At 44.7% G+C, this 25,134-nt stretch overlaps 1 long non-coding RNA gene across 1 annotated transcript in view; it reads left to right on the top strand.

Moving 5' to 3' along the window:
• The first annotated feature begins 441 nt into the window (after positions 1-441).
• LOC134337477 (uncharacterized) overlaps positions 442-25,134 on the top strand; it is a 41,847-nt gene continuing 17,154 nt past the window's right edge. Inside the window, exons 1-2 of the long non-coding RNA XR_010016011.1 lie at positions 442-455; positions 1,770-1,829. This is a non-coding gene — a long non-coding RNA (uncharacterized LOC134337477). The remainder of the gene's footprint in view (positions 456-1,769; positions 1,830-25,134) is intronic.

Genomic DNA, 25,134 nt, shown 5'->3' with positions numbered 1-25,134 from the left:
AATGGATTTTGTTGATTTTCTTGTTCTAATTGTGTTCTTTCTTGTATCATATACGTTTAACCTATGTATTTTGTGTGAGTGCTGCTTATCTGATGCTGCAATGTTTTCATTGCACCTGGCATTGCACCAATAAATGTGATATTGACCTTGAATTAGGAATGACAGCAGACCAATATACAAATTGCTACTCGAGTTTCACGTACTGTCTTATTTTAGTTTATTTAAAATGTGTTGACATGTTTTACTTTACCTGTAAATTACTTTACTCATTAGACTATTTTTCAGTGGTTTGCAAATTCTCGTGAGCATTGGTCGTCAAAGGTCCTTTCTCGAGCAATGGAGCTCATTCTGTTCTCACAGCTCAGGTGACAGGACCACAGTAGGTGATCCTGTTAGGGAAGAGGTCCTGCACTCTGACATTTGAACTGCCTTCCTGCAGTGTGTTAACATAAGAGGTGAGTCCAGTCTTTATCCATGGGTCACCAGTGACCAGGTAACACGTTACCAACCACCGGTCCCAGACCAGTTACCTGCATGTTACTGATGCTACCCTAGGTTCTGAAAGATATGCTGAACTTTATACTTTATTGTTGCCAAACAATCGATACTAGAGCGCACAATCATCAGAGCGATATTTGATTCTGCGCTTCCCACTCCCTGGATTACAAATCGATAGTAAATATTAAAAATTTAAATTATAAATCATAAATAGAAAATAGAAAAATGGAAAGTAAGATAGTGCAAAAAAACCGAGATGCAGGTCCGGATATTTGGAGAGAACAAACCAATCCAGGTCAGGATCCGTTCAGCAGTCTTATCACAGTTGGAAAGAAGCTGTTCCCAAATCTGGCCGTACGAGTCTTCAAGCTCCTGAGCCTTCTCCCAGAGGGAAGAGGGACGAAAAGTGTGTTGGCTGGGTGAGTCATGTCCTTGATTATCCTGGCAGCACTGCTCCGACACTATGCGGTGTAAAGTGAGTCCAAGGACAGAAGATTGGTTTGTGTGATGTGCTGTGCCATGTTCACGATCTTCTGCAGCTTCTTCCGGTCTTGGAAAGGACAACTTCCATACCAGGTTGTGATGCACCCCAGATGCTTTCTCCAGTGCATCTATAAAAATTAGTGAGGGTTTTAGGGGACAGGCCAAATTTTTTTTGCTTTCTCGGGAGGTAAAGGCACTGGTGGGCCTTCTTGGCAGTGGATTCTGCTTGGTTGGACCAAGTCAGGTCATTTGTGATATTGACCCCGAAGAACTTAAAGCTTTTGACCTGTTCCACTTGCGCACCACCGACGTAAATTGGGTCGTGCGGTCCGCTACTCCTTCTGAAGTCAACAACCAATTCCTTCGTCTTGCTGATGTTGAGGGATAGGTTATTGTCTTCGCACCATGCCACCAGGTTCTTAATTTCCTCTCTATACTCAAACTCATCATTACCCGAGATACGGCCTGCAATTGTTGTGTCATCAGCAAACTTATATATTGAATTTGATGGAAACTTTGCTACATAATCATGGGTGTACAGTGAGTACAGCAGGGGCTGAGCACACAGCCTTCTGGGGCACCGGTGCTCAGCGTGATTGTAGAGGAGAGCTTGTCCCCTATTTTTACAGCCTGGGTCCTGTCTGAGAGGAAGTTGAAGATCCAGCTGCAGATCTGAGTGCTAAGGCCCAGGTTCTGGAGCTTCGGAATCAGTTTATTGGAATGATGGTATTAAAGGCAGAGCTGTAGACAATGAAAAGGAGCCTTACGTACGTGTCTTTATTCTCCAGGTGTTCTAAGGAGGAATGTAGGGCCAGAGAGATGGCATCTGCTGTTGACCTGTTGCTCCGGTAAGTGAATTGCAAAGCGTCAAGGTTGACCGGTAGGCTGTGGTCGAAGTGTGCCATAGCTAGTGAGAATCCATGTGTTAAGGCAAAACTCTTATGTATGAATGTGCTGTGTTTGCTATCAGCTTCTCAAACAGACATTATAAAAATACTTGTGATTGAGTAGCCATATTATCTGAATGGTGGCCGATTAGGAAAAGGGGAGGTGCAACGAGACCTGGGTGTCATTATACACCAGTCATTGAAAGTGGGCATGCAGGTACAGCAGGCGGTGAAAAAGGCGAATGGTATGCTGGCATTTATAGCGAGAGGATTCGAGTACAGGAGCAGGGAGGTACTACTGCAGTTGTACAAGGCCTTGGTGAGACCACACCTGGAGTATTGTGTGCAGTTTTGGTCCCCTAATCTGAGGAAAGACATCCTTGCCATAGAGGGAGTACAAAGAAGGTTCACCAGATTGATTCCTGGGATGGCAGGACTTTCATATGAAGAAAGACTGGATGAACTGGGCTTGTACTCGTTGGAATTTAGAAGATTGAGGGGGGATCTGATTGAAACGTATAAAATCCTAAAGGGATTGGACAGGCTAGATGCAGGAAGATTGTTCCCGATGTTGGGGAAGTCCAGAATGAGGGGTCACAGTTTGAGGATAGAGGGGAAGCCTTTTAGGACCGAGATTAGGAAAAACTTCTTCACACAGAGAGTGGTGAATCTGTGGAATTCTCTGCCACAGGAAACAGTTGAGTCCAGTTCATTGGCTATATTTAAGAGGGAGTTAGATATGGCCCTTGTGGCTACGGGGGTCAGGGGGTATGGAGGGAAGGCTGGGGCGGGGTTCTGAGTTGGATGATCAGCCATGATCATAATAAATGGCAGTGCAGGCTCGAAGGGCCGAATGGCCTACTCCTGCACCTATTTTCTATGTTTCCATGTTTCTATATATCTCATGAGAATATTGTGGAAAAATTACAGATCTCAACATTAAATGGTTTAGCATAATCTTAAAAATTACTCGAACAGGTACATGGATAGAGTCATAGTGTCACAGAGTCATACAGCACAGAACCTGCCCTTCAGCCCATCTAGTCCATACCAACTAAGATTCCCATCTAAGTTTGTTCCATTTGCCTGTGTTTGGCTTATGCTCCTCTGAACCTTGCCTATCTATGTCCCTGCCCTTTCAAATGTTCTAAATGTACCAGCCACATACTGACCAGCCTCTAGGTGAAAAAGGCGCCCCTCAGGTTCCTATTAAACCTTACTTCTCTTACTTTACACCTATGCTGCCTAGCTGTTCATTCCCAACCCTGGGAATAAGACTGTGCGCATTGAACCCCCCCATCACCATAGGAAGCCCCTCATGATTTTATAAACTTTTATAGGTTCACTCCTCATTCTCCTGAATTCTAATGAAAAATCACACAATCTACTCAAGTTCAGTCCCTTAAGCCCCAGCAATATCCTCAGAAATCTCTGCACTCTTTCCTGCTTAATTGCATCTTTCCTATAGCAGGATGACCGAAACCGAATGCAGTATTCCCAGTGCAGCCCCACCAGCATCTTGTACAACTGCAACGTAACAGCCAAACTTTTATATACTCAGTGCCCTGACTGATGAAGTCAAAAGCTTGCTTCACCACCCTTGTTATGATGTGGTGGCATGGTGACATATGTCATTCACATACTTTTACATATAACCTGTACTGATTACTTAAACAACAAAGACTGCTTAATCAAACAATATATTTACAGTATTACTCAAACATTACTGAAATATTAAATACAACCCTGTCTACCTGTGATGCTACTTTCAGGGAACCATGTACATGCACTCCTCAGTCCCATAGTTGTACAATGCTTCCCGGAGCTCTACCGGTCACTGTGAAGTTCACTTCTCAGATGTCTTCCTAAAATGCAACATCTTGCTCTTATCTGATTTAATTTCCGTTTCCTATTCCTTGGCCCATTTACCCAGCTGATCGAGAACCCTCTGTCAATCCTGATAGCCATCTTCACTACTTTAGCCCAGTCACAAACAAGAGAAAATCTGCAGATGCTGGAAATCCAAGCAACACACAGAAAATGCTGGAGGAACTCAGAAGGCCAGGCAGTGTCTATGGAAAAAAGTCCATTCAGCGTTTCCGGCCGAGACCCTTCGGCAGGACTGGAGAAAAAAGTTGAGAAGTCAGAGTTAGAAAGTGGGGGAAGGGGAGGAAGAAACTCAAGATGATATGTGAAACTGGGATGGGGAGTGTACTAGGAGATCTCACCTTTTCTGGCAGACAGAGCCCCCAGTGTCCACCTATTTTGATTCCACTTCCCATTCAAATTCGACAGGTCAGTCCATAGCCTCCTCTACTGTTGTGATGAGGCCACACTCAGGTTGGAGGAGCAATACCTTATATCCCGTCTGTCTCGCCCCCAACCTGATGGCATGAACATTGACTTCTAAACCTTCCGGTAATAGACCCTCCCCACACCATTCCCCACCCCCTTGGCTGTCTCTCACCTTATCTCCTTACCAGCCCATCACCTCCTTCCTTTTGAACTCCTCTTCCTTTTCTTTCTTCCATGATCTTTTGTCCTCTCCTATCAGACTCCCCCTTCTCCAGTCCTTTATCTCCTTCACCAATCAACTTCCAAGCTCTTTACTTCACCTCTCCCCCCGGCCTCCCAGTTTCACCTATCACCTTGTGTTTTTCCTCCCATCACTCCACCTTCTTACACTGACTCCTCAGCTTTTTTTCTCCAGTCATGATGAAGGGTCTTGGCCCGAAACATCGACTGTTTACTCTTTTCCATAGATGCTGCCTGGCCTGCTGAGTTCGTCCAGCATTTTGCATCTGTTGCTTTACTACTTTGGCTTCAACTTACCAACAATCATCCAATTTTTCTCATCTAAATTATTGATATAGATGACAAGTGAGCCTAGCACTGACCCCTGAGTACAATGCTAACCTTGGATCTTCCGTCTGAAAAATAATCTTCCGCCATCACCCTCCGCTTCTTACTATCAAGCCAATAGTGTATCTATTTTACTAGCTTTCCCTGGATCCCATGCAATCTAATTTGCCATAGCAGCCTATGATACAGAGACTTATCAAAGACCTTAGTGAAGTCTATGTAGACCTCATCTATCACCCTTTCCCCAAGAAAGGTTTCAACAGATACAGACCAGACATGGGCAGTGAGACTCGCTTAGATGGACATCTTTATCAGCATGGACTATTTGGGATGAAGGGCCTCTTTGACTCCTTAATGATAATCCAACTGAATTGAAACTAAACCTAAATAATAACTGCACCCTGCCTGAAGTCCCACACCACCAGGTTCAGCAACAGAAACTTTCGTACAAACATCAGTCAAGCTGCACAACTGTAACCCTACCTCAGCAATGGAATACCACAGACAGCTTCTTGCATTGTACGTACTGTACTTGTCAATGATGTGCTTCTTTTTTGCACTGACGTCTTGTGCAGTCTTTTTTTCTTCACTGTCTAGTATAATTTATGCATAATTTTGATTCTGATTGGTGCCTGTACCCATGTGTGATGTTGCTGCAAGATCTTTTATTGTATTTGTACTTTATGGTTCTTGAGTATAAACTCAAGTTGACTTGGGTTTCTGCAGAGCTTGCTTCACCAGTATGTTCTATTCTTGCTCACACAGAAGAGTGCAGATTAGACACAAGAGTCTGTGTAAGTGATGAGCTGATAGTCATCGCTTGAGTGTGAGTTACAGAATCAGAAGGAAGCCCCCTTTCCACATGCTCCATGCTTTGGTGAATGATTTCATTTATTTATTGACATACAATGCGATATGGGCCCTTCTGGCCCTTCGAGCCACACCGCCCAGAAATCCCCCAATTTAATCCCAGCCTCATCACGGGATGGTTTACAATGACTAATTAATCTATCAACCGGTTTGTCTTTGGACAGTGGGAGGAAACCAGGGCACCCAGAGAAAACCCACACGGTCACAGGATGAACTTACAAATTCTTTACCTCCAGTGGCAGGAACTGAACCGGTTTCGCTTGTACTGTGAAGTATTGTGCTAACCACTGTGCTACCATGCCCCTGGACCCACTCTTCTGCTTCTTTCCCACAGCACTGGATTATTTCATTCTTTATAAGTGCATCCATTTTCTGTTGAGTGGGCTCCCACTGCCCTTTCTGACTCTGCCCAGGTGGCATGTTCGTTTAGCAGCTAGACAACATGCTGATTCCTCTCCCACTGTAATCACGTTCTCTTATTCACCAAATCCCTTCTGAACAACAATTCACCTTCTCCAGTCCTGAAGATCCTCTGCACCCTCTCCAGCATGATTATATCCGATCTTTAAACCTGAAATCATTCCCTCCATTTCTCTGTTCCTTCAGCCACAATGAAATGCTGGACTTTAGTTCTGGCTGATCCTGCTATCACACACACTACATGATTGTTCAACCAAGCTTGAAGTACTGCCGTTGGTCAAAGAAAACCCAGTTGTTTGATTTGTTAGATTAAAGGCCAAATAAATTTTGGACTGTACACATGATTTTCACAACGAGCTGTACTGATGTGGTTGTTAATTCACTAAGATAATTAGACGTAGTGTTACTGGAATAAATGTCCATGTTGCTTTATGGTCAATGGGTAGGAAACAAGAAACAAATCAATTCAACGAGGCAAACTGAGCTGAATGCTGATTATTGAATCTCACATCAAGTTCCCTGGGTGCCGCCAAGTCCATAAATCATTGAGGAAAGCCACACTGCAGGAGGTGTAAATGGAACCCAGGCAAAGCCATACACTGCAGCTCTGAAGGAGAGTTTCAACTGTAGTCCTGGCTGGCCGAGAGATCTCAGGGAAATACATTGTTCATTTGGTGTCATATGATGTGGAAAAAGGCCCTTCAACCTAACCCGCCCAAGCTGACCAAGAAGTCTTTCCAAACAAGTAACTTTGTCTATCTCTGCCTTGGCCTATTTCACTCTAAACCTTTCCTATCCATATACCTGTGCAAATATCTCCTAAACATTGTACTTGTACCTGCCTCTACCAGTTCGCTCTGCAATTCCTCATTCCCACAAGCCTTCATGTGAAAAAGGTTCCTCTTGGGTCTTTTGCAAATCAGTCCCTTTGACCTCTCCGATCTTAGAAAAAAAGATTCTAACCGCCCATCTTATCTACCCCCCTTATGAAGTGCAAACATCAATAAGGTCACCCTCAATCCCCTTTCCTCCATGGAAAAAGTCCCAGCCTATCCAGCCTCTTCTTACAATGTAAAACATCCTCATGAACTTTTTCTGCATTCTTTCCAACTTAATGATACCCTTCTGTTGGGTGGGTGACCAGACCTGTACATTAAACTCCAAGTGTAGTCTCATCAGCAACATGCACAGTTGTAACGTGATGGTCCAACTCTATACTCTGTGTTTGGAGAAACAAAGGCAAATGTGACAAACATCTTCCTCACCATCCTGTCTAGCTGTGTCATACATTTTAATGGTATCCTGGCCAAGATTATTTACTTATTTATCTATTTGTTTGTTTCTTTGTTTATTTATTGAGATATGGCACGGAATAGGCCCCTCTAGTCCTTCAAGCTGCTGTGCCCAGCAACCCCCAATGTAATCCTAGACTAATCACTGGACAATTTACAATGGCCAATTAACCTACCAACTGGTACATCTTTCAATGGTGGGAGGAAATTGGATCACCTGGAGGAAATTGGAGCACCTGGAGGAAACCAGAGCACGTCAAGGAAACTGGAGCACCCGGAGGAAACCAGAGCACATCGAGGAAACTGGAGCACCTGGAGGAAATTGGAGCACCTGGAGGAAACCAGAGCACCTGGAGGAAACTGGAGCACCTGGAGGAAACCGGAGCACCTGGAGGAAATTGGATCATCTGGAGGAAACCAGACCATCTGGAGGAAATTGGATCACCTGGAGGAAACCAGAGTACCTGGAGGAAATTGGATCACCTGGAGGAAACCAGACCATCTGGAGGAAACCGGAGCACCTGGAGGAAACCAGAGCACCTGGAGGAAATTGGATCACCTGGAGGAAATTGGAGCACCTGAAGGAAATTGGATCACCTGGAGGAAATTGGAGCACCTGGAGGAAACCGGAGCACCTGGAGGAAATTGGAGCACCTGGAGGAAACCAGAGCACCTGGAGGAAACCGGATCACCTGGAAGAAACCAGAGCACCTGGAGGAAACTGGATCACCCAGAGGAAACCAGATCACCTGGAGGAAACCGGAGCACCTGGAGGAAACCGGATCACCTGGAGGAAACCGGATCACCTGGAGGAAATTGGAGCACATCGAGGAAACCGGAGCACCTGGAGGAAACCAGAGCACCTGGAGGAAACCAGAGCATCTGGAGGAAATTAGATCATCTGGAGGAAACCAGACCATCTGGAGGAAATTGGATCACCTGGAGGAAACCAGAGTACCTGGAGGAAATTGGATCAGCTGGAGGAAACCAGAGCATCTGGAGGAAACCGGAGCACCTGGAGGAAACCAGAGCACCTGGAGGAAATTGGATCACCTGGAGGAAATTGGAGCACCTGGAGGAAACCAGAGCACCTGGAGGAAACTGGATCACCTGGAGGAAATTGGAGCACCTGGAGGAAACCAGATCACCTGGAGGAAACCGGATCACCTGGAAGAAACCGGAGCACATCGAGGAAACCAGAGCACCTGGAGGAAACTGGATCACCTGGAGGAAACTGGAGCACATCAAGGAAAGCGGATCACCTGGAGGAAACTGGAGCACCTGGAGGAAACCGGAGCACCTGGAGGAAATTGGAGCACCTGGAGGAAACCAGAGCACCTGGAGGAAACCGGATCACCTGGAAGAAACCGGAGCACATCGAGGAAACCAGAGCACCTGGAGGAAACTGGATCACCTGGAGGAAACTGGATCACCTGGAGGAAACTGGAGCACATCGAGGAAACCGGATCACCTGGAGGAAACTGGAGCACCTGGAGGAAATTGGAGCACCTGGAGGAAACCAGAACACCCGGAGGAAACCCACATGGTGAACGGCAGAACGTACAAACTCCTTACAGGCAGCAGCGGGAATTGAACGCAGACCGCTGGCACTGTTAAGTTTTGTGCTATGGTGCCACCCCATGGTAATATTCACGGCCACCATCAGTCACGGAAAGGCTGTGCTGATTGTGCCGATGGAAAGGAGTTTGCTGTATGTAACACACAAAGTGCTGCAGAACTCAGCAGGCCAGGCAGAATCTATGGAAAACAGTACAATTGAAGTTTCGAGCCAACGCCCTTCATCAGGACCGGAGAAAGAAATATGACAAGTCAGAGTTAGAAGGTGGAAAGAGGGGAAGAAGAAACACAAGGTGATGGGTGAAACTGGGAGGGGGGTAAGGGGTGAAGTAAAGAGCTGGGAAGTTGATTGCTGAAAGAGATACAGGGCTGGAGAAGGGGGAATCTAATAGGAGAGGACAGAAGACCATGGAAGAAAGTGAAAAGGAAAGGAGCACCAGAGGGAGGCAAGGAGATGAGGTGAGAGAGAGAAAAGGGGATCGAGGATAGTGAAGGTGGGGTGAGGGGGGCATTACTGAAAGTTCAAGAAATCGATATTTTTGCCATCAGTTTGGAGTCTACCCAAATGGAGTATAAGGTGTTGCTCCTCCAACATAAGTGTGGCCTCATTGTGACAGTAGAGGAAGCCATGGATGGGCATATTGGAATGGGAACGGGAAGTGGAATTAAAATGTGTGGCTACTGGGAGATCCTGCTTGTTCTGGCAGAGAGAGCATAGGTGCTTGATGATGCAGTCTCCCAACCTACGTCAGGTCTCACCAATATACAGGAGACCACATCAGGAGCACCGGATACAATAGGTGACCTCAACAGACTCACAGATGAAGTGTCGCCTCACCTGGAAGGATTGTTTAAGGCACTGAATGGCAGTGAGGGAGGAGGTGTAGGAGCAGGTGTAGCACCTGTTTCACTTGCAAGGATAAGTGTCTGGAGGGAGATCAGTGGGGAGGGACGAATGGACAAGGAAGCCACGTAGGGACCATTCCCTACAGAAATCAGAAAGTAGTCGGGGGAAGGGAAAGATATGCTTGCTGGTGGGATCCTATTGGAGATGGCAGAAGTTGATGTCCCTCCTGGCACCTGGGTCCCACCAAACCTGTGAGGTTGGGAGGACTCGTCCACCTGAACCCCAGATTGTGTGAATACAGGTCCACAATCTCTTATCCCTTATCCGAAATCCTTGGGGCCATTTGCATTTCAGAATTCAGAATTTTTCAGATTTCAGATCCCACCCCCGCCCCCCATACCAAAAAACACGTATGCTGAAGTCCCTTATTTAACCTGTCTCAGTGCGGTGGACCAAACCTACACACATCCTCCCGTATACTTTAAATCATCTCTAGATTACTTATAATACCTGACACAATGTAAATGCTATGTAAATAGTTGTTATACTGTATTGTTTAGGGAATAATGACAAGAAAAACTTTTATTTCCAACAAAAACATTCAATAAAATATAAAAATATACAGCTTCAAACGAACCGAATCAAACATGTGGTAAATGACTTATTGGAATAAATGTAGAACGTCACTGTCACTGTCACTATAAAACTTCAGTAACTTGTCTTTCTGTTTATTTAAATCATATACAGTGGTAGTTCCAACACTATTTTCTTCAGTAAGACGCCACACATACACACCACGATCAAGCTTCTGCAATAACTTCACTTTCTGCGTTGTTGATAATGAAACAGATGCTTCCTTCTCTTTTTCTCATTGTTACCCATAGGGGTATCTGCAGCTCTTTTTGACATTTTCACTGTGAAATTAAACACAAAGTCACCAGTGAACACAAAATATCAGCAAACAGCAAATGCACGTGTAACCAGTACGAGCGCTGAGCCACATCTGACGTCTGGCGGCCTCTGCTAGTGCTGCCACGTCACACCTGAGTGATGTCAGCTGTCGGCGAAAGAAACTTCAGTTTTCAGAGCTTTTTGGATTTCAGAATTTCGGATAAAGGAATGTGCACCAGTATTATGTAACTTACAGCTCCCAGTCGATCGCCTATTGGCAAGATTAACAGACCTTACACTGCATACAATTATAAAGAAATTATATTTAAGAATGTTAGCTTAACCAAACAGTTATTAAAGAAAAGAAAGGAAAAAGCAAAATGGCCCATCATAATGAAGCAGTCAAGTGTGCACATAAGTTGGATCTTGAAGTTGCCTTTAACTCACATGCTGGACCCTCGATCTGTGAGAAAGCACACACCACCTTCTGACTGTTGCTCAAAATCCACCTCAAACAAATGGGCTCCCCCATGGGAGTATTAGTCCTTCCTCGTAGAAGCCATTCATCTGCACAAAGCACCTTGTGCAATAGGGATGGCATCCTAGCTATCTTCACTCCTGTCTGCCCCCAGCTCCCACCAAAAAGACCTCGACCTACACCAGTGTCAGTCACAAAAACCTCTCCACTCAGTGGTCTCTAGAACCTTCTCCCAATTCCACCATCCTGATTGGCTGACTCAACATTCCTAAGCAGAACAGCAAAGCCCCTTATCTTAGCTGAAACTCAAACAGGCTGAATGCAGAACGGACTGCTCTTACAGAAAACCATTACATGAAATGCCCTACATCGTTAGCAGTAAAATCCTTCCCACGGCATTGCATAAGGAAGCAGAGTTAGTGGTGTGCTTTCTTGACTGTAGTGTCCACTAGGTGGACCAGGACAAGCTGTTGGTGATATGTGTATAGCACAGTGTCAGAATCCGAATCAGAAACAGTGTGCACATCGGGCTGCAGAGGGTGGGTGCGGTCTCTGTGCTCCTCACCAGGAAAAGTCAAGGAACAGGAGTTTGTGGAGATGAGGTTGGTGAGCTGCCTCTGTCAGCAGTGGTCCACCCTACTTCTGACCTTATGATGGAGAGAGCATGATTGATAAGGCTGCCAGAAACCGGACAGGCAATCCACAATGATGCTCTGAGACTTCAGTGACCACAGCACCTTCCAGAGAATCCAGTCATCTCAAGCCCAAAATCAAACTGCTACCTTAATACTGAGGGTAATGGCTTTAAATTCGAGTTGACCTGCAGGTCATCTTACCTTATTGTGTTTGATTTACATGGATAATGTTTCTTACACAAATTGCACCCTACCAGTGGTGCAGTGGGTTATTTTTGCAAACTTCTGGTCTCTCTTCGGGTGAGAACGACCTCGGTTCAGCACCAAACTCTGGTGCTGAGTGAATATTATCCCCTTCCTTCCATAACTCAGAATGGGTTTTGTTCTGATCTGAAATGTTAACTCTGGTTTTCCTCCCATGGGTGTCACCTGACCTGCTGAGAGTTTCCAGCATTTTCTGTTTTTATTTTAGGTCTCCAGCATTAGCTGTTTTTATGATTTTCAGGTTTTATTTCCCTCGGAATGTATCAGACCATAAGACCAAAAGATATAGGAGCAGAATTGGCTGATCCCCTCTAAACCCCATTCTCTTGCCTTCTTCCCGTAACCTTTCAGCCCTGACTAATCAATAACCTATTAATCACCGCCTTAAATACACCTAGTAACCTGGCCTCAACAACTGTCTGTAGCAACAAATTCCACAGTTTCATTGCCCTCTGGCTAAAGAAATTCCTCCTCACCTCCATTCTAATGGACATCCCTCTATTCTGAGGCTGTATCCTTTGGTCCTAGACTCCCCCACCATAGGAAATATCCTCTCCATATCCACTCTCTCTAGGCCTTTCATCATTGGTAGGTTTCATTGAGATCCCCGCTCATTCTTCTAAATTTCAGTGAGTACAGGCCCAGAGCCATCAAAAGCTCCTTACATAACCCCTTCATTCCTGGAATCATCCTCGTGAACCTCCTCTGAACTCTCTCCAATGACAACACATCCTTTCTTAAACAGGAAATTAGAAATGTGTGCAATAAAGGAACAGCAGTTATAATGGGTGACTTCAATCTACATATAGATTGGGTGAACCAAATTGGTAAGGGTGCTGAGGAAGAGGATTTCTTGGAATGTATGCGGGATGGTTTTCTGAACCAACATGTCGAGGAATCAACTAGAGAGTAGGCTATTCTAGACTGGGTATTGAGCAATGAGGAAGGGTTAATTAGCGATTTTGTCGTGAGAGGCCCCTTGGGTAAGAGTGACCATAATATGGTGGAATTCTTCATTAAGATGGAGAGTGACATAGTTAATTCAGAAACAAAGGTTCTGAACTTAAAGAAGGGTAACTTTGAAGGTATGAGACGTGAATTAGCTAAGATAGACTGGCAAATGACACTTAAAGGGTTGACGGTGGATATGCAATAGCAAGCATTTAAAGATCGCATGGATGAACTACAACAATTGTTCATCCCAGTTTGGCAAAAGAATAAATCAAGAAAGGTAGTGCACCCGTGGCTGACAAGGGAAATTAGAGATAGTATCAATTCCAAAGAAGAAGCATACAAATTAGCCAGAAAAAGTGGCTCACCTGAGGACTGGGAGAAATTCAGAGTCCAGTAGAGGAGGACAAAGGGCTTAATTAGGAAGGGGAAAAAAGATTATGAGAGAAAACTGGCAGGGAACATAAAAGCTGACTGTAAAAGCTTTTATAGATATGTGAAAAGAAAAAGGTTGGTTAAGACAAATGTAGGTCCCATACAGACAGAAACAGGTGAATTGATTATGGGGAGCAAGGACATGGCAGACCAATTGAATAACTACTTTGGTTCTGTCTTCACTAAGGAGGACATAAATAATCTTCTGGAAATAGTAGGGGACAGAGGGTCCAGTGAGATGGAGGAACTGAGGGAAATACTTGTTAGTAGAGGAGTGGTGTTAGGTAAATTGAAGGGATTAAAGGCAGATAAATCCACAGGGCCAGATGGTCTGCATCACAGAGTGCTTAAGGAAGTAGCCCAAGAAATAGTGGATGCATTAGTGATAATTTTTCAAAACTCTTTAGGTTCTGGACTAGGTCCTGAGGATTGGAGGGTGGCTAATGTAACCCCACTTTTTAAAAAAGGAGGGAGAGAGAAACCGGGTAATTATAGACCGGTTAGCCTAACATCAGCGGTGGGGAAAATTCTAGAGTCAGTTACCAAAGATGTGATAACAGCACATTTGGAAAGCAGTGAAATCATCGGACAAAATCAGCATGGATTTGTGAAAGGAAAATCATGTCTGATGAATCTCATAGAATTTTTTGAGGATGTAACTAGTAGAGTGGATAGGGGAGAACCAGTCGATGTGGTATATTTGGATTTTCAAAAGGCTTTTGACAAGGTCCCACACAGGAGATTAGTGTGCAGACTTAAAGCACACGGTATTGGGGGTAAGGTATTGATGTGGATAGAGAATTGGTTGGCAGACAGGAAGCAAAGAGTGGGAATAAACAGGACCTTTTCAGATTGGCAGGCAGTGACTAGTGGGGTACTGCAAGGCTCAGTGCTGGGACCCCAGTTGTTTACAATATATATTAATGACTTAGACGAGGGAATTAAATGCAGCATCTCCAAGTTTGCGGATGACACAAAGCTGGGCGGCAGTGTTAGCTGTGAGGAGGATGCTAAGAGGATGCAGGGTGACTTGGATAGGTTAGGTGAGTGGGCAAATTCATGGCAGATGCAATTTAATGTGGTTAAGTGTGAGGTTATCCACTTTGGTGGCAAAAACAGGAAAACAGATTATTATCTGAATGGCGGCCAATTAGGAAAAGGGGAGGTGTATCGAGACCTGGGTGTCATTATACACCAGTCATGAAAGTGGGCATGCAGGTACAGCAGGCGGTGAAAAAGGCCAATGGTATGCTGGCATTCATAGCAAGAGGATTCGAGTACAGGAGCAGGGAGGTACTACTGCAGTTGTACAAGGCCTTGGTGAGACCACACCTGGAGTATTGTGTGCAGTTTTGGTCCCCTAATCTGAGGAAAGACATCCTTGCCATAGAGGGAGTACAAAGAAGGTTCACCAGATTGATTCCTGGGATGGCAGGACTTTCATATGATGAAAGACTGGATCAAGTAGGCTTATACTCATTGGAATTTAGGAGATTGAGGGGGGATCTTATTGAAACATATAAAATCCTAAAGGGATTGAACAAGCTAGATGCAGGAAGATTGTTCCCAATGTTGGGGAAGTCCAGAACGAGGGGTCACAGATTGAGGATAAAGGGGAAACCTTCTAAGACCAAGATTAGGGAAAACTTCTTCACCCAGAGAGCGGTGAATCTGTGGAATTCTCTGCCACAGGAAACAGTTGAGGCCAGTTCATTGGCTATATTTAAGAGGGAGTTAGATATGGCCCTTGTGGCTAAAGGGATCAGGGTGTATGGAGAGAAGGCAGGTACAGGGTTCTGAGTTGGATGATCAGCCATGATCATACTGAATGGCGGTGCAGTCTCGAAGGGCCGAATGGCCTACGCCTGCATCTATTTTCGATGTCTATGTCTATAAGGGGCCCAAAAACTGCTCCAATTCTCCAAGTGAGGTTTCACCAGTGCCTTATAAAGCCTCATCCTTGATTTTGTATTCTAGTCCTCTCAAAATGAATGCTAACATTGCATTTGCCTTCCTTACCACTAACTCAACCTACAAATTAACCCTAAAGAATCCTGCATGAGGACTCTCAAGTCCCTCTGCACTTCTGAATTTTTTACTTTCTCCCTGTAAAGAAAATAGTTTACCCTTTTCTTCCTTCTACCAAAATGCATGACAATATACTTCCTGTCACTGTATTCCATTTGCAACTTCTTTATCCATTCTCCTAATCTATCCAAGACCTTCTGTAGCCTTGCTGCTTCCACAATAATACCTGCCCCCTGACACTCTCGAACTTCTGGCATACTGCTAGTGACTTCCACAGTGAAGTCTGATGCAAAATACTTATTCAGTTCATCCACTATTTCCTTGACCCCATTACTAGCTCTACAGCATCTAATATCTACTCTTTTGACTCTTTATATATCTGAAAAAACTTTTGGTAACCTCTTTGATATTGTTGGTTAGTTTACATTCATATTTTGCGTTTTTCCCCAATGGCTTTTTTAGTTATCTGCTGTTAGTTTTTAGAAGTTTCTCAATCCTCTAATTTACCTCTAATTTTTCGATTATTATATGCCCTCTCCTTTACTTCTACATTGGCTTTGACTTCCTATGTCAGCCACAGTTGCTCATCCTGACTTTGGGATGCATCTATCTTGCACCTTCTGAATTGCTCCCAGAAACTCCAGCCATTGCTGCTCTGCTGTCACCTCTGCTAGTGTAACCTTCCAATCAACTTTACTCATCTCCTCTCATGCCTCCACTGTAATGCTGATACATCTGACTTTAGCTTCTCCCTCTCAAATTGCAGGGTGAAGTCTGTCATGTTATGATCACAGCTTCCTATGAGTTCCTTTACCTTAAGTTCCCAAATCAAATATAGTTCATTACATGACACCCAATCCAGACTAGCTGATCCCCTAGTGGGCTCAACCATGAGCTGCTCTAAAAAGCCATATTGTAGGCTTTCTACAAATTCTCTCTCTTGGGATCCAGCAACAACCTAACTTTCCTAATCTACCTATATATTGAGATCTCTGATGATTATCATAACATTGTCCTTTTGGCATGCATTTTCTATCTCCCATTGTAATTTTTAGCCCCCACCGCCCCCCCCCCCATCCTGGCTATTGCTGAATCTGTGACTAAATGTTGGTCCAGCCCTGAGAACAAGGTCTTTCATTGAGTGTTTTGAATTTGTCATCACGGTTTGCAACATTGAAGCCAAAACTGCACCTCATCAGGGCATGTGAAAAAATAGCATGAAGATTATGAAAATTATGAAGTTTTATCCAAAACACAGTATTTCATCCTGATGCACCATTTCACACACATTGTCTGTGTGTTAGTCTTTCTCTCTCTTACACACACACTCATTTACACATACAAACACAGATACACGTTCATATACACACATACCAGAATCGGGTTTAGTATCACCGGCATGTACGTGAAATTTGTTAACTCAGCAGCAGTAGTTCAATGCAATGCATAATATAGCAGAGAAAAAAAAATAAATGAAATCAATCAATCAATTACAGTATATGTATATTGAACAGATTAAAAACGTGCAAAAATCAGAAAATACAGTATATTAAGAAAAAGTGAGGTAATGTCCAAGGGTTCAATGTCCATTTAGGAATCAGATGGCAGAGGGGAAGATGTTCCTGAATTGTTGAGTGTGTGGCCTTCAGGTTTCTGTACCTCCTACCTGATGGTAACAGTGAGAAAAGATCATGCCCTAGGTGCTGGGGGTCCTTAATAATGGATGCCGCCTTTCTGAGACACTGCTCCCTGAAGATGACCTGGGTACATATACACACATATGCTAGCTGAATATGGAAGATTGTATCCAGAAATTCTACTAGCCAATCCCAAGAAAGCAATGATTGAGGGTCACCATCCCCCTCCCAGTCAGGAACATCTCCCAAAGTGTGGGGTGTTCATGACAAGGAGGGAAGGCTCAACGTGCCTGTCCGAAGGTGCAATGACTGTGAAGTAGTCTGGAAGAACTGCCTTCATGATGACACTTCATAGATAGATGCCTTCACAACTCCTGACTGATCTCTCTTATCCAACAAAGAGCTATGGAGAACCCTTTAGAAATAAATATCCTGGAGAATAGGTTGTGAGGTTCCTCGAACTTTCCAAATGAACAGCCCCTGCGCTAATTTTTATCATTTGCTCTCAAGGGCTTTCCAGAGTACTAGGATTGTTGATGACTCAGAGGGAACCGGTGGAATGCTCTTCAATGCTGGCCACTAATTTATTTCTCACTCAGGGAAAATCGCTAGGGACGGTAACTGGTATGCTACGGCAAAGAGCCATCAGTGTGATGGAGTTAATATGAGTTGCAGCTTACCGGCAAAGCGAGGTGTCTGGTTCATTCCAAGGGCTCTAGCCCTCACATTCACCATTGTCGTTGTATCTGGTCTCCAGATGGGGATCTCTTTATTTTCATCAGAGCATTGCAGCCATGGGGTGTACAACACAGACAGAGGCCCTTTGGGCCCCTGCCCCCCCATCACCCATTCACTGTAATTCCCCACCCTCCTTCTTTTATTCTTCCCAATTCCCAGGAGCCCCCAGATTCTGCTTATCCGCATCCTTGGGGCAATTTACAATGGCAAATTAACTAACCAGCCTGCACATTTTTAGGATGTGGGAGAGAAACTGAGAACTCGGGGGAAACCCACATGATCACAGGAAGAACGTGAAAACTCCAAATACATAGCATTGGTAGTCAGGAGTGAAAGCAGATCTCCAACACTGGGACATGGTGTTTCTACCGGCTGTACCACTGTGCTTCCTGGCACTTTAGCCAGACAAGAATTGTCCTGATAGACAATCTCAACCCACTAAAACATTGCTCTCTGGTTAGGGGCATCCAGTTGAGAGATGGTACCTGAGTGATTTGAGGTGCTAGTGCATTGGCCCAGAAGTGCATGTATAGTGCACTCAGTGGTAAATAGGCAGGCCTCACTCTCCATCACAATCTATCCAAGAGCAAGAAACCATTGCGTTTTGCCTGTATGAAGTGTGTCACTCATGCTGCACAACACCACAAATAGCAGGATGGCTACAGAGTGTAAGGAGATTGTGGGAAATAGGAAAGATGCATCTGGCAGCCCATTTTCCCTCTGAGGTTTACATTTTACAAATTGCATCCCATTAACGTCACCTCACCAAAACTTTGTGGATCAGTTTGTGATGTAGCCAGCTCAGTGTGCAATGACGTTACTCCATGATTAGTAAAGTCAGCCAGACTCCTGATCAGCTCTGTCTGTGACCCGGAGAAACTGCAGACAGTTGTGGACACAGCTCAGTACATCACAGAAACCAGCCTCTCCTCCGTGGACTCGTACACTTCTCACTGCCTCAGTAAAGCAGCCGAGATACTCAAAGACCCCTCCCACCCCAGACATTCTCCCCAATGGGGAGAAGTTAAAAAGGTTATGAGCACGTACCACCAGGCTCAGGGACAGCTCCTACCCTGCTATTACGAGACTTCCGTGTGATAAGGTGGACTTTTGACCTCACTATCTACTTTGCCCCTTCTGGTCTACCTGGACCACACTTTTCTGTAAATGTAACAGTTTACTCTGCTCCTGTTTTGCTTTTCCCTTGCTCTATTTCAACGTACTGATGTGGTGAAGTGATCTAAGTGGCTGGCATGCTGAACAAAGTGACAATAACAAACCAATTATCAATCGCTATTTGTCTCAACAATCCCTCCCTCCCTAAAACTGTGGAGCAACAGACTACTGCTATCTACACAGGTCATGTGACTCTGTTGGTTAGGGTGAGGTTGCTGGGGCAGATTCATATACTCACCCCGAACAGCAGATGGCAACCCTGACCCCAAGTGTCCACAAGCAGTGTTAAGGAAACAAGAGTGAAGAGCATTGGATACAATGGAATAAAAGCCAATTACCTCTCTGAGCAGATTGTGCATGTGGAGCTGATTCAGGGCAGTGAGAGATGGATCCTCAATAGAAGAGCTCCAGAGACACCCTGGTCTCTTACGGATCCACATCAGTCCCAGGGCTGACAGTTCTGGATCAGACCAGCTCGCAGCAACTTCAGAAGGAATTCCTCCAGGTTGCATGGGGAAGGTCTCACAGAGAGCCATACTGTCACACACTATCACGATTGGCTCCCCACACCCACTGGACCCAAAGCTGGTGTTGTGATTGTACCCCCACCACCATCAGTGTTGGGCATTCCCACACTGATTAGGGCTAAATTTCAAAGAGTGGAGCACTACCTCATATTCCACCTGGCTAGTCTACAATCTGATGTCATGAATATTGGATTCTCTCATTTGTGGTAATTTTGCTCCCCCTCTCGCTTCCTCCTACACCCAACCCTGTCCCCATCACCCGGTTTCTTTTCCCTCCTTCACCCAATCCATCTGTTCATCACCCACACATTCTTCCCACTGGGTCCTCTTCCTCATTATTCCCAGCATCACCCCCACCTCCCTCACTCGGTTCCACTCTCCACCTTCCTTTCCAACCCAATTCCATCATTTTTAGCTCTTTGTCACCTCCACCTCGCAGCATCTGTCATAATTTCCACTCTCCCTTCCCTCTCTGCCTATCGCTCTTCCTCACCTGAATCCACCTAGCACCTGTCAGCTCTTGCTCCACACATTCCCCTCACCTTTTCTTTAACCATCTATCCCATCTCTATCCAGTCCAGATGAAGGGTCCACTCCAACATGTCCACTGGCCATTTCTTTCCACAGATGCTGCTTGGCTGAGGTCCTCCAGAATAGTGTTGATTCCAGTACCTGCAGTCTCTTGTGTTTCCCTGGGCTATCAGTGGTCTGCTGTGTGTAGACCTTTGTTTGCTGCTGTTTGAGACAAGTTATCAGTCTAACCTTATCATGGGCAGCAATGGGTGATGTCACTCTGATCTCCAAATGTGAAACCTGATGTTCTCTCATTGGACATTTTATTGAACCTCCCACATCATGAAGACCCTGGAGAGACTTGTTCTGGAGCTGCTCCGGCCTATGGTCAGGCCACACTTAGATCCCCTCCAGTTTGCCTACCAGCCCCGACTAGGAGTTGAGGATGCCATTGTCTACCTGCTGAACCGTGTCTACGCCCACCTGGACAAGCCAGCGAGCACTGTGAGGATCATGTTTTTTGACTTCTCCAGTGCGTTCAACACCATCTGCTCTGCTCTGCTGGGGGAGAAGCTGACAGCGATGCAGGTGGATGCTTCCCTGGTATCATGGATTCTTGATTACCTGACTGGCAGACCACAGTACGTGTGCTTGCAACACTGTGTGTCCGACAGAGTGATCAGCAGCACTGGGGCTCCACAGGGGACTGTCTTGTCTCCCTTTCTCTTCACCATTTACACCTCGGACTTCAACTACTGCGCAGCGTCTTGTCATCTTCAGAAGTTTTCTGATGACTCCGCCATAGCTGGATGCATCAGCAAGGGAGATAAGGCTGAGTACAGGGCTACAGTAGGAAACTTTGTCACATGGTGTGAGCAGGATTATCTGCAGCTTAATGTGAAAAAGACTAAGGAGCTGGTGGTAGACCTGAGGAGAGCTAAGGCACTGGTGACCCCTGTTTCCATCCAGGGGGTCAGTGTGGACATGGTGGAGGATTACAAACACCTGTGGATACGAATTGACAATAAACTGGACTGGTCAAAGAACACTGAGGCTGTCTACAAGAAGGGTCAGAGCCGTCTCTATTTCCTGAGGAGACTGAGGTCCTTTAACATCTGTCGGACGATACTGAGGATGTTCTACGAGTCTGTGGTGGCCAGTGCGATCATGTTTGCTGTTGTGTTCTGGGACAGCAGGCTGAGGGTTGCAGACACCAGCAGAACCAACAAACTCATTCGTAAGGCCAGTGATGTTGTGGGGATGGAACTGGACTCTCTGACAGTGGTGTCTGAAAAGAGGATGCTGTCCAAGTTGCATGCCATCTTGGACAATGTCTCCCATCCACTACATAATGTACTGGGTGGGCACAGGAGTACATTCAGCCAGAGACTCATTCCACCGAGATGCAACACAGAGCGTCGTAGGAAGTCATTCCTGCCTGTGGCCATCAAACCTTACAACTCCTCCCTTGGAGGGTCAGACACCCTGAGCCAATAGGCTGGTCCTGGACTTATTTCCTGGCATAATTTACATATTATTATTTAATTATTTATGGTTTTATTACTATTAATTATTTATGGTGCAACTGTAACGAAAACCAATTTCCCCCGGGATCATTAAAGTATGACTATGACTATGACTATGAATGATCTGTTCTGGAGAAAACAGATTTAAGGTAGCTTTCTTCCTCTCATTCACTTTCCCTTCCATGGTAAAGGTCCGGAAAGTGTTTATCCTTGCATCACTATAATACCCTGATCTGGCGTGCATCTTACCCGTATTCTGTCACCTCTTCAAAAGTCGTCCCTGTTCCAATGTTCCCTCTTCTCATCCACTGTTGTTAAAGACCCTGAGGGACACTTTTTCTCTCGGAGAGTGATCCATATATGGAAGCAGCTGCCAGAAGAAGTGGTTAAGGCAGGTACAGTAGCAACATTTAAAAGGTACTTGGACAGATCCATCGGTAGGAAAGTTCAGAGGAAGATAGGCCAAGCACAGGCAGATGGGACTGGCTTAGTAAGGTGCCTTGGTGGCCATGGACCATCTGGACCAAAGGATCTGTTTCTGCATTGTACGGCTCTATGAATCCGTCAGGAAACGTTCTCACACCAATCCCCTCCCTCCGTCTTTACTTCCCGACCACACTCTCTCCACAACTAATCCGTTAGTCTTGTATATTTAATTTTTCAGTATTATTTGAGTAATCTTGTAAATATATTGTTTGATTGAGCATCTTTGTTGTTTATATAATTCATTATGGTTATATTAAAAATACGTGAATTGCATACATCATGATACTACCACGTGATACGGGCACACCTCGCTTGAAGTAAACATGAAATTAGACTCACATTCTTGTCCTACTTTGAATTAGTTTAATGCTTTGAAGATACAAAGCGTAACAATTTGCTTTCACAAATCTCCAACTATTTGAATCTTTGAACGCCTTTGTTCTTCTTACAAGGTGTTTGTGACGTTCATTTGTCACATAATAAAGGTGCAGAATCCGAACATCAAGTTACCCGTGAACATACAACCAAGTTTCCTGCCGCAGTTAATCACTCATGTTGTCAGCTTTATCATCAATAATTGACAGGCATACTTTGTTGTCGCAGAGATTCTGGATTCAGAAAGAATAGCTTGAACACGCTAGGGTGGTTGGTCACAATACTTCTGACTGAAAGGAAAATTCAGACAATGGACCTCAGTAACATTAACTTCATTCTTTTGTCCCTTATTAACCACTTACTATAATATAGGAGACCATTTGGACCATCAGGTACATGGCAGCTCCCAGGAGAGCCATCCCATCATTCCCATTCTCCCTCAGTTCCCTATACCCGGCAACTTGGATCTCTCCACATTCCCAGCAACTCCCCCCCCCCACCCACAGATTCTGCCCCTCACCCATACATTAGGGGTAATTTGTAAAGTCCTATCAAACTATTGACTCGCATGTGTTTGGGATGCGAGAGGAAACCAGAGCACACGGAGGAAACCCACACAGTCACTGAGAGAGAGCATGCAAGCTCCACGCAGACAGCTCCAGAGATCAGGATTGAACCCACGTCTCTGAGGCTGTGACCCACAGCATTAAACATCTTCTTAATTACAGCTTTATGTTACATCTAATGATGGGACGAATGTTTCCTCCTTAACAGTACAGTATACCATTGGCCAGCATGCCTCTGTTCAAGCTAAAGTCAGTTGTGTACATACTTCATCCATTGTCTGAATTTTCTTTTCACCCAGAGTTATGTGAAGAATCACACATGCATCTTCTAAGTTGTTCTTCCTGGATCTACAGGTTTGGTGGGCCACAACTGATATGACCTTCTCCTTACTTTGATGCATAATTTCAGATATTCATGTTTTTATGCATGATTGAGTGGTGGTGCAGACTCGATGGAGTAAATGGCCTAATTCTGCTCCCATGTCTTTTGGTCTCATATCTGGGTCATTGCATTGTTGACTTCTTGTTTTTCCTTATTCACTGTGCTACAACACACAGCTTCTAACTGTCAACCTGCTACACACGATCCCCTTGTTTTACCCTCACAGGCTTCTCAAATCATCATTCGAATATTGGAGTTAGGAATAAAATCCCTTCTCATGGAAGTGATGAGAAAAAAGGAAGTAAATAAACGCATCATTCTTTTCCAACTCATGTTTCTTGAGAAATGTTCAGGTGATGTAACTTTGTGCTATGAAACATGGTGATGTAGATTGTTTTGTATGTATGTAAATCCTCCCTGTAACTCAGTGTCTACTAAACAGCCAGGAGTCAGTCTTTTCCATCTCTTTCTGCTAAAACTGGGCCTAAAAACCTTCAGAGTTTTGTTCTACTGGAGCCTGAACTTCTCAAGTATCTTTGAACTGAAACAGCTGTGGTTAGAGAGGCAGGGCTCCAAATGAAGTCTTTCCCACAACATTTTTAAAAGTTGAGATATAATTGTTGTCTAGAATATGGAAGTTTCAAGCTGCAGGGTGTTCTCATCTGTAGTGTAGGGAGGGTACAAAGGGCAGTGCGGAAACCTGTTGCCTTATAGGGCCTGATCCTGAAGGTGCAGAGGCAAGGTTGGAACGAATGTGGGTGGGCATCTGACAGTGATCATGGCCAGGATAGGCCAAAGGGCCTGTTTCTGTGCTGTATTGGCTCTGGCTCTAAGGAGCACCAGGCCTAGATGTGGTATGGAGGGGGGAGGGGCAGATGGAGATCGGGAGAATCAGAATGTTTCCTGAGCTTTGGGGGTCTGGGCTCAGTGCCAGATGGACTTGAGGCCAAGCACAAGACAGTTTCCACCTGTGGGGAGGTTATCGTGCAATCACCAGGTGTTGATATTTAATCACCTGGTCGCTGTTAGACTAGTCAGCAGGGCAATTGAAGAAATGTATATATTTTTCCAAATTCTGTAAACACTTGCATTTATGAGTTTCAAAGAGTGGGAAGGTGTTTGGCAGGTGGAAATGGGAGGAGGGGTCTGGATTTAATACTTCCAGAAGCACATCAAACACGATTGTGTTAAATAAATCCCCAGGATTAGGACAAGAATCCCTGAAGTATCCTTGAGGAATAGTATTAAGGAGAATCCAAGGAATTTTGTACATATATCAAAAAGAAGAGTGTAGGATCACTGAAAGGCAAAGCAGGGAATTTATGCCTGAAGCAGAAGGAAGTGGGCAAGGTGTTAAATCTGTGCTTAAGCCAGTATTCACTCAGGATAAGGACCCAGAGAACCATGAGATCAAGGAGGGATACGTTGACATTCTAGGGCATGGTCGCTATGTATCATAACTCTCAAAACATGAGGCTAATTGGAAGAAAAATAAGTGAGCCGGGAATACAAATCTAACTTTGTGTTTACTCTAAGCAAGGTGCACATGTATCACGGTAACGCCATGACATTTACAATTCAGGTATTTTTACACATAACCATAATGAATTATATAATCAACAAAGAATGCTTAATCTAACAACAGATTTACGATATTACTGAAATATTAAATACACAACACTCCTCCCTGCTTAGTTATAAACTCCAACTCAATATAAAATGCATTGCAACTGTATACGCTGATAATACAACTACTATACAGACATCCACAGCATAGTAATTTTTAAAA

The sequence above is a fragment of the Mobula hypostoma genome, chromosome 1, assembly GCF_963921235.1.
Source record: "Mobula hypostoma chromosome 1, sMobHyp1.1, whole genome shotgun sequence".
NCBI lineage: Eukaryota > Metazoa > Chordata > Chondrichthyes > Myliobatiformes > Myliobatidae > Mobula > Mobula hypostoma.
The sequence above is the reverse complement of the archived record's forward strand: the minus strand, read 5'-3'. Positions and strand labels throughout refer to the sequence as shown.